Genomic DNA, 9911 nt, shown 5'->3' on the forward strand with positions numbered 1-9911 from the left:
TCATTGTTATATAAATATTTATGTTAAAATGGTCCCTAATTTCTACTAAGTCACAGTTGACTTTAATGCCACTTTTAACTCATCACCTTTTGCCATGTAATGAATATGATCCTGAGAATTAAGAAACATTTTAAATAGTAAGCTAGCCAGCTTTGATTATTTTTTTTTTTTGGGTGGTGTTGGGGTTTGAATTCAGGATTTCATGCTTGCTACACAGGTGCTGTACCACTTGAGACACTCTGCCAGCCCATTTTTTGTGAAAGGTATTTTCGAAATAGGGTCTCATGAACTATTTGCCCAGGGCTGGCTTTGAACTTGGATCCTTATCTCTGCCTCCTGAGTAGCTAGGATTAGAGGAGTGAGCCACCGGCAACTGGCTTCAGCTTTGATTTTATGTCAAGATTGTAAACTCATTTATATCTGAAGAGTCATTCTCTCTGGTTTTTGAAATTCTGATAGTTAAAAGAAATTATGTAAAATATTTAACTGTCATTTTGGAAACCTCATTTCAAATACATTTGTATTTGAAATACATTTAATACAAAGAGCACCTTTATATTAAAATTACATTTCTTTTATTCATTTTTTAAAATAATATTAGTGGTTACATTCAGAAAGAAAAGATCTGCGTTAAATGTGACTGATACACAAAGAACTTTATATTTAGCAAAGGGGAACAGAATTTATACTAATGACTATCATAGAAATCATTATTTAAGGATGTTATTTAATCTATGAATAATCAGAACAAATTAAATATATTTCTGAAAATGGCATCTTATTCTGATGAAAGAAAGTTCAAATTTGAAAGTTTCTAATTGAAAATCCTATATTTTATGCAATAGAAAAGAAAAGATTTGACAGAAGGTAATTCAATAAAAACTGAAATGGAAAGAGACACAAAAATGTAAGAGCAGAGACCCAAGATAGGAAAATAACAGGTAGATTAGTAACAACGGACAGAACTACGGCTATAGTTTGGATCTAACTGTCCACAGGGACATTTATCATGTGATAAAAGTCTCTGGTCTCAGCTTGACACTCTTGGGGGTTGGCAGAACCTTTAAGGGTTGAGGCTAGTGGAGGTCACAGGTCTTTGGGGATGTGCCTTCCAAGGGGGATGGGACCTGCACTCTTCTTCCTCTTTTAGTTTTTCACACTCTGGCTGTGAGGCAAGTGGCTCTGCTGTACCACATGCTTCTTACCATGATGTGTGGCCAAAAGCAACAGGGCCAACCACCCATGGACCAACCCCCCCTCCAAATGTGAGCCAAAATAAACCTTTTCTCCTGATTAGTTGATTATCTCTGATATACAAACAGCAGAAGCAGAAAGACTATCACAACTACACACTTTAAGTTACAGAAAATAGGATATAAACTATTAGAAAGGATGGTCAGAAACAGATTACAAAGGTCTGAAATGCCAAGATAATAAGTTGTACTGGGGTTTGAATTCAGTGTCTTGCACTTTCCTAGCTCTATGACTTGAGCCACACTTCCAACCCCTTTTGCTTTTAAGATAAGATCTCCTGCTTTTTGCCTATGCCTGGCCTCTGACCACGATTCTCCTACCTATGTCTTATGTGTGGTAGGACTATAGATGCTTACCATTTTGCCCAGCTTGTTTGGTGAGATGGGATCTCACTAACATTTCTTCTGTGTTGGCCTCGAACCACAATTATCTCACCTATGTCTCCCAAGTAGCTAGAGTTCTAGGCTTCAATTACCAGACCCAGCCATGCTATGCTAATGAGTGTTGATTTTTATTCCTCAGACTGTGAAGCAGTGACTTTCATGGTATGGTCTAGGAGATATTGTGGCCTCCATGAAATTCTTTAGAGAATCTGCAGGGTCACAATCATTTTCCTAACAGTACTAAGACAGTAACAGCAGTCATCACTTTCATCATCTCACAGGTCTGCAGTGTTTTGTTTCTTTTTTCCATGATGTGTTCCATGATGAATGCAGAGCAGATATAGGAACCCAGGTGTCCTCTCTTAACCCAGACATTAAGGAGATTTGTAAAAACACAGACACATGCCATTTGTCTCAATAGCCATGCTTTTGTTTTAGAAAACATAGTTACCTTCATTAGAAGAATTATATTAACTTGTAGTGATTTATTTAGGTATTTCAAAATGAATGAACAGTTTTGAAAGTTCTTAGTTTTTATTTATTATACACTATATACCAATAGATGTAACTCCCTAAAACAAAGGCGCTTTGTGGTCTTCACAAATGTTTAAGACTTTAAAAGAGATTATGAGACCAAAGTGTTTAAGAACCAAGAATAGTAATTTGGTCTTGTTCTAGACTCAATCGTGACCTCTAGTGGGTAAATGCAGCCATTTTGTACAATTGTAGGAATCTTATTTGGTTAAATATCATTTGAAATTCTACTGTTTGTTGTTCTTGAGACTTATTCAAGCTCTTCTATTGTAGGTGCTGAATCTGGTTTTCATTAAAGCTTTCCAAGGTTTCCCTGAAACACCTGATTCCCCTGTAAAGGAGGCTTTGGCGGATGACTCCCAGGTCTTACCTAAAATGAAAAATCAGAGTCTGTCAGAGAGCCCATATTCAGTCTACAGAGCCTCCTGTTGTTCTTCTGAAGATGCACTTTAAGGTTCTTGTTCAGCCACATATGTGGTGTCCTTCAGAATTTACAGAGTCATCTTAAAAAGCTGGTTTAGACTCATATGGACTCAGAAATTTCACTCAGCTTAATTCCAGTCTCTACAGATTGGTGTGCTTTTCTGTTAGAAAGTATCTTGTTATCAGGCAGAAATTGAGATCTCAAAGTTTGTGAAGCATGTGCACACAAAAAAGATATATCCATGGGTCCCCACTGAGACCTTAATTCATCAGAGACTTCTCCTACTGGTCATTTACAGAAAAGGTTTGCAGACCTCTATTCTGTGTCAATGCTTTTTAAGCTGTCACAAACAAAACACAGTCTTCCAGGGGCCTTGTTAACCTGCAGCCAAACTTCTTATTTCTAAGTAGCTAGGGGATGGTGCTAGCATAGGACCACTGGAGCAAAGGTTTGAAAGGCACAACCTCAGGCCCCAGGACAGTCCCTCTGACATGTCAGCTGCACATCACCAGGAACTCCAAGAAATCCCTATACCCATTAATGATGCCACAGAAATAGCGGTGTAGATGAAAAAGAGAGCATGGATTTTGACTTCAGGCAAAGCTGGAGGAATCCTCTTCTCATTTATTAGACAGGCTTATGAATGTAGTATACAATTCAAGCTCAAAGTCTCATTGTGTTCATGTCTAAAGTGGGAACAAAAACATGTTGTCCACCCACAGCATAACCTTGTCGTTAAAAGCAGATGAGACTCTGAGGACAATTTAAGTACTAGGCAGCAGATTCACTGTGGTAAGCCCTGCTGGGAATAATTTACAAAGGGATTGAGGTCCAGAGGGCTGATACTGCTTGTTTAACTTCCTCTGCTTAGGGAGAGAGAGTAGGGCTGGCATTGAGCCTCAGCCAGGCTCCTGTGCTCTATAACCAAACAATACCACCACCTCACATGCCTCCCAGCCCTTTCCAAAGGTCTGTGTTGATGATTTCTGTTATTTGTGAACACATTCCAAGACACATCTCCATGCACAGATAAAAGAAATCTGAAAATTAGGCAATAGCAAAAATGCTGCAAACCTTTGTGCATACACTTGACCTTGCCAGAAAGTCAGAGGCTATGGAATAAATCCAACATTTTCCTAACCTACTTAGAGCCACTTGGTGTAATGAAGATCAAGCTTCCATAAATTCAGGAATGGTTGCCTCTTATGATGACTTAATCAATATTGGAGGAGAAGGCAGTATGCAAGTACCTCACTTCTATAGCTTTCATGTCTTTAAAATCAATTTTGAGTAGTTTTCTGAGGACAATTTTGGCACTAAGCCTTCATCTGCTTATCTATCCTACATGCTTTTTTTTTTTGGATACAGGTTTTTAGATTTTTTAATTAGAATATATTTGTTGTACAGGCAGGATTCATTGTGACAATTCCAAATAGGCTTATGTTGTACATTGGTTAGATCACCTCCACCATCTCTCCCCCTCAACTCACTCCCTGCCCCACTTACAGCAATAGAAATAGGTTTTTTTGTTCTAGTTCATATAAGGGTCTGAAGTCCATCCATCATATATCCTCACCTTAATCTCCTTGATTCACCCGCCCCCCTCCCTCAAGTCATCTCCCTCCTACACATACACTGTACCTATTTTTTAGTTCCTGTTGTTTTGCCCAGCAGGATGCCCCCAATTCTTCTACTCACTTTCATTTTCCTTTCTTGCCCTTAGCAGAGGTCACAGCCCTTGAAAGCTTCTTTGGAAGAACACTCTATAAAAGATGCAACAGCATCCTCTACTGACCGTGACTCATAATGTCAAAGGGGCACCAAATCACTACGATTTAAGCATGCTCTGTGCCACTCCTGCTTTCTTCCTTACTTTATTTTATGCTGATGTTGGTATTAAAGGAAATGTTGGTGCTTAAGTTAAATTTGAACAATAAAATAAAGTGACTTTCGGCTCAGGACTTATTTCATAAAACAGCTAATTCTTCTCTGCATATGGCACAGCTTTGCTTCAGAACTTTAGGGCTTTGCATAGTGATTCTTCCACCAAGTCTTGTCACAAATTCCGTATGGCATCTTTTCCCACCACTCAACACTACTGGGTCTGACAGCTCACGTTGCCCAATGGCAGGGCTGCTTGCACTTCAGCCTGGATGAACTGATAAGCCCTTTCCTGCCCTTGCCCCAGTGCAGGGAGGTCTCAGATTGCCACACACTTGCAAAAAAAGGCCAACACAATTTTTTTAGTCATGGAATATGCTGCTTCCAGAACCCAAAGACTCAGCAGGTTTTTGCACCTTTCTTTGAGGTAGGAGGTGTAAGATTAAATACTTTGATTTTTATTAGGATGGGATTTCCCAGCACACCTTTGATCACTGGAATCCTAACAGCATGTATTTGTGTCATCTTCCTGAAATTTTACAGGCTTTTTTTTCCCCCTCCACTGATGTGCATGTGTCTTAACAAGATCTCCTCTGTGAGTCACTTCTTGATCATCCACCCCACTCTCCATATGCTCATATGTGGATCACAGTGATGTGTGAGGTAGCCATAGTATTCATATTTCTTCAGAATATGTCACAAAAGAAGATGAGAAAGTTAATACAACCCCTGGGGAAATTATAAATCTATTTTTGTTCAATTCATGTGATCATGAACTGTTTATAAACCACCTTCTTTATTGGGATAGGAAAAAACAAATTCAATACCCAGAGGCTGCAGACCATGTATCTGAGGCCATATTAATCTTCTCAAGCAAAGATACCATCAGGCACCCATGGCCACTACCACGGGACTGAGCTTCCTGTAGTCGATAGTCCACTCTGTCTAATTTCCTCATTGAACATACTGGTAAATTAAATGGAGATAAGAGAGGGAACAGAACCTCGGCATTTGTTAGTCTTAATTAATCTCTGCTTATCCTATGATAACATCTGAGTGTGACAATGCTTCTAGGCTGGATGAAAGGAGTTTGGGTGGTTACCATCTTCCCTTTTATGACAGATCTTACTCCACAGATCAAGGACCAAATTTGGGAGTTATGCAAGCTGCCAAGTATTTCAATTCTGGTTATACATCCAGAAATGAGGAATGATCACCAGGTGAACCTGTGGACATGGTGTGTCCAGTATAAATCACAACTTAGCATTGACTCTAATTATTATCTGGATCCCATCCTACCAGTGATGATGCTGGGTCTCAAAGATTAAAATCAACTCCATTTTGTATCCAATAGTCATTAAAACATGTGGCCATTCCCCTTTCACTAGTATGCAGCATATGTGTACATGTCCATAGGACTGCAGGACTTTGGGAGTCATTAACATATAAATTTGTTCAAGTTGGGACCCAATTATTCCTTCAGTCAATGGGTGTTGGGTTTGAAAACTAGCTCAAGTCCGTAAATTTGGAAAGTGCTGATTGAACTTGACCTCTTTGGTGTCTTCAGCTAGTAGAAAAGTATGAAACTGTCATACTTTTGTTTCTGCTTGTATTTTGCCCCTTGGGGTAACATGTTCTATTAACCATCTCCATAACTCTCAGCAGGTCAGGCCTTTTTGGACATCACTTCTCCAGCCTCTGTCAGAACATGTTGACTAAATCTTTCATCAACTTCAGGGCGTAGTAGTTTTCCTTACTTCTATGCCTTAGAAAATCTCCAGCTGGGTTATTCAGTCATTTACTCCTACTGATAGAGGGGCAGAGAGAAAAGGGCAGATTCAGGGATGGGTACCTAAAGTCTTATGAAAGAGAGGCCTTTGGATCGTCTTCCAGATGGTGAGAGTACTAGCTCTTACTAGAGAGGGGTTGGCCATTTCTGCAGGCCCAGGAAGTTCAGGAGAGTCTTTGAAGTCAAACTGTTCAGGGGCATTAGGACCAGGTGATTCCACCATGTGACTTACTCCCAGGCTTTCCCAACAGGCTCCTACCCTGACTTTGCCTATTGGATTCTATCTGTCATTGCAGAGATTTTCTTGACAAGTTGGGCCAATGCTTTTTTGTTGGTGGGGGGAGGGTGCTGGAGATCATACCCAAGGCCTTGCATACAAAATGCATGCTGTACCCTGTGCTACACCTCTAGGCCTCTGGAAGTTCTGTTTTCTATATCTAAATCCTTTTGGATTTGGGGCTTTGTCTTATTTTTAATAATTAATTTCTGATTTTAGTTCATTGTTTTCAGAGAACATGATTATAAAATATCCATCCTTTAGTATTTGCTGATACTTCTTTGTGGTGTAATATGTGGTCAATACAGGAAGTGTTCAATGGTCTGCATATGCTGCAAAGGAATGTGTAGTCTCTACTTGGTGAGTATAGAATCCACTAGTTATATTTGCTACTGCATGGTCTGAATCTACTGAAGGAAAAAAGTGTGCTAAAATTTCCTGCCATCATTGCATTTTTTTCTTATAGTTCTACAAATTTTTGTTCTTTATATTTTGAAGCTTTGAGGAATGGTGCCTAGGTTCAGGATTTCACTATTTTCTTCATAAATATTTTCTCTGGCCATTTGTACGTCTTTACTTTTTTCCAGTGTTTTAGCTTAAAAAATTTTTTGGTCAATTTTAATAATGCTCTCCAACTTTGTTTGCTTAAGAATTGCCTAAAGTAGAGCTTCCCTAACTTTTTATTTTCAGTCTTTTGTAGTCATTACATTTTATATGAATCTCAGTGGGGCACACAAAAAAGCTGGACTTTTAAAAAAAAAACCAAATTGCTGGTATATTTTGAATCTGTTTTTCATCTATTTCTGATTTTCCTCTTTATCATGCTTTTTCTTTGCTTTCTTTACTTTCCTCATTATCACTCTCTTGAGGAAATTTTGTTTATTCTACTTTTCCTTTTCCTTATTCAGAAGTTAGAATTTTAGGAGTCACCTTTACTTTGTTAAACATGCTAATTTAGACTAATGTCTAAATTTTCTCTCTGCCTTTTTCCCAAAAATGAGATTTTTCAGAAAGTCTTCATTGCAAATCACCCTCCTGCCACTTTCAAACTCATTGTAGTCTGCATTTTAGTTTCAAAACAGAACATTATCTTTACTGTTAGTCTTTATAGTCAAAGTTTATTCAGAGTTACACAAATGTTTACTAAATTCTTTTGCATTTACAGAGATCAACATCCTTAATACTGTTACAGTACACAATATTAGAATGACCTGTCTTCTCCGTCTGCAGTTTGAGCTTGGCTTTGCATTTTGTGCTTGCTGCTCCTCTCTTACCCCGCATCTCTGCAATGGGCGGGAGACCAACATAATCCCCAGGTCCACAGGGTATCTGAGACCAGCTGATGCTTGAACTGCTTCAACCTGGGTTTTCTGCCTCTTCCAAACAGAACTATCCTAACTTGTAAAGTTGATTTTGTGTACTCATTGGTTGAGGATGTTGAGTAGGCTTTATGGAGCTGTTTTCCACAGCACAACTCAAGCCTACATGAAAGTCATTGTTTCGCTTCTTTCCCATTTCCCCTGGAATGATGAAATTGTCACACTGGAGGTTTTTTACTCTATACACGGCCAACTCCTACAAACCAGCATGTAGGCATCACTAGGACGAAAATGGTGCCCAATTAGTGCTGTTATTCTGGCACCTTAGGTAACATTTAGAGCATAGTAAGTCTACAAACAATGTTTTGAGAATGAGAGACTAGATGAATAAGTGATTTTATCAGGGCAGGAAATTTTTGGACTATTTCTGGATTTGAGTGGCAATTCCTTACTAAGGAGAGAGTAGGGTAGAATCTCAATGAAATGGATCTTTGTCATTGACAAATGTATCTTTAGTACAATAAAGAGAAATTACTCACAAGTTTCTTAAGAACAGTAACATGATAATAACAGTGAAGTACTATTAACATTATATTCCTGACGCATCTTCAAATGTAGTCAGTGGAAATGAACTGACAAGACTGTAGGCTGGCGTGTCACACCAGAGATGTGTTTTTATTTTCAAACAAGATTCCATATATCTTTAGCTCTGCTAAAACCTATTAGATTTAGAAAATTCAGGCCTTTCATTTTGTACAGTTGTGAATTCATGTCTTTATCCCAAAATTTTATTTGTGAAAATAAGAATTAGAAAAAAGAGAGATTCCAGGAAGCCATGCTGGCTTAGAAAAGAAAATTAACAGTTTTATGTGAATTATGCTTTGGCATGTGATTAGAATTAGAGACCAACCTCCCTCTCTACACTATCGAGATAAGTCCTTCTAGCAACATTGAGCACAGACTGTAGAGCCTGCATGGTAAATTTTTTCCTCCATTCTTTGCTTCAGAAACCAATTCTAGTAAACTCAAGAAAAAAAATTATTAAGGCGTATCTTGTTGGAGGCTAAAAAGGCCCAGACTCCCCCAAGAGTGGATGCCTTGGAGGTCTGCTGACATTGCAGCTGTGTTTGACTCCTCTGCTTGCTCAACTAATGTATGATGCTGCCATGAGAGCTCTGGCTGTGCCTCTGCGCCTTGGGTGTGGCCATTGGCCATGCACCATCTGTCGCTCCTGTGGGCTGCACTGCCTCTACTTGGACTCACTGACTTCTTACTGCAGTCAGAGGCGGTACTTCCAATTGATGGAGCAGAGGTCCTGTGTCAGGGGACATGAGGAAAGCAAGTACTGCATGCAACATTTTTATATCTGGGAGACATGGTCTGCCAGATAAAGTCGGACATTCATAAAACATACAAAGAGTGGTCAGATGCTGAGCACCAAAATAAATGACTCTCCTTTAGGAATGTCTCTAGTGAGAGTTTAAACCACCTTTGCCCTAGGTTCCATGCAACTTCTATCATATGCTTCTCCAGATCCCAAGTCTGAGATTTGCCCTGTATAAATTAATCACAGAATACCTCACGTTTTTAAAGGCCAGTCCTAACTAAAAAGAAAATAAAAACAAAACCATTTGCTACTTCATAAAGTTCTGAAAAACTACACCCTAAACTTCAATTTCATGGGAGGGATGGTGTCTAATGCTCAAATTATGTTTAGACTCCTGTTTATGTTAGAGTGACTTCCAATAAATGTATGTTTAATGCACTGGGGAACTCATCTCTCTCTGTCTACTTAAGCCACTGTTCTTGGCTCTGGGAAATTTGATTCTTCCTAACTATCTAGAATTTGTTCAGAGAAATGAAGAGATATATCCTATCATGTGCCAAATTTAATATATTGAAAGTCTTTTGTCAGGGGACCTACACTCAGAGTTTTGAAGAAATATCCAGACTAATTAGTAAGAAATGTCTAAAGTGATTAATGCCCACCTCAGGTGCCAAATAGAAAATGTTGCCACATTTCCTGGCATTTCCCATCTTGAGCATAGAT

The sequence above is a fragment of the Castor canadensis genome, chromosome 8 (genome assembly GCF_047511655.1).
Source record: "Castor canadensis chromosome 8, mCasCan1.hap1v2, whole genome shotgun sequence".
NCBI lineage: Eukaryota > Metazoa > Chordata > Mammalia > Rodentia > Castoridae > Castor > Castor canadensis.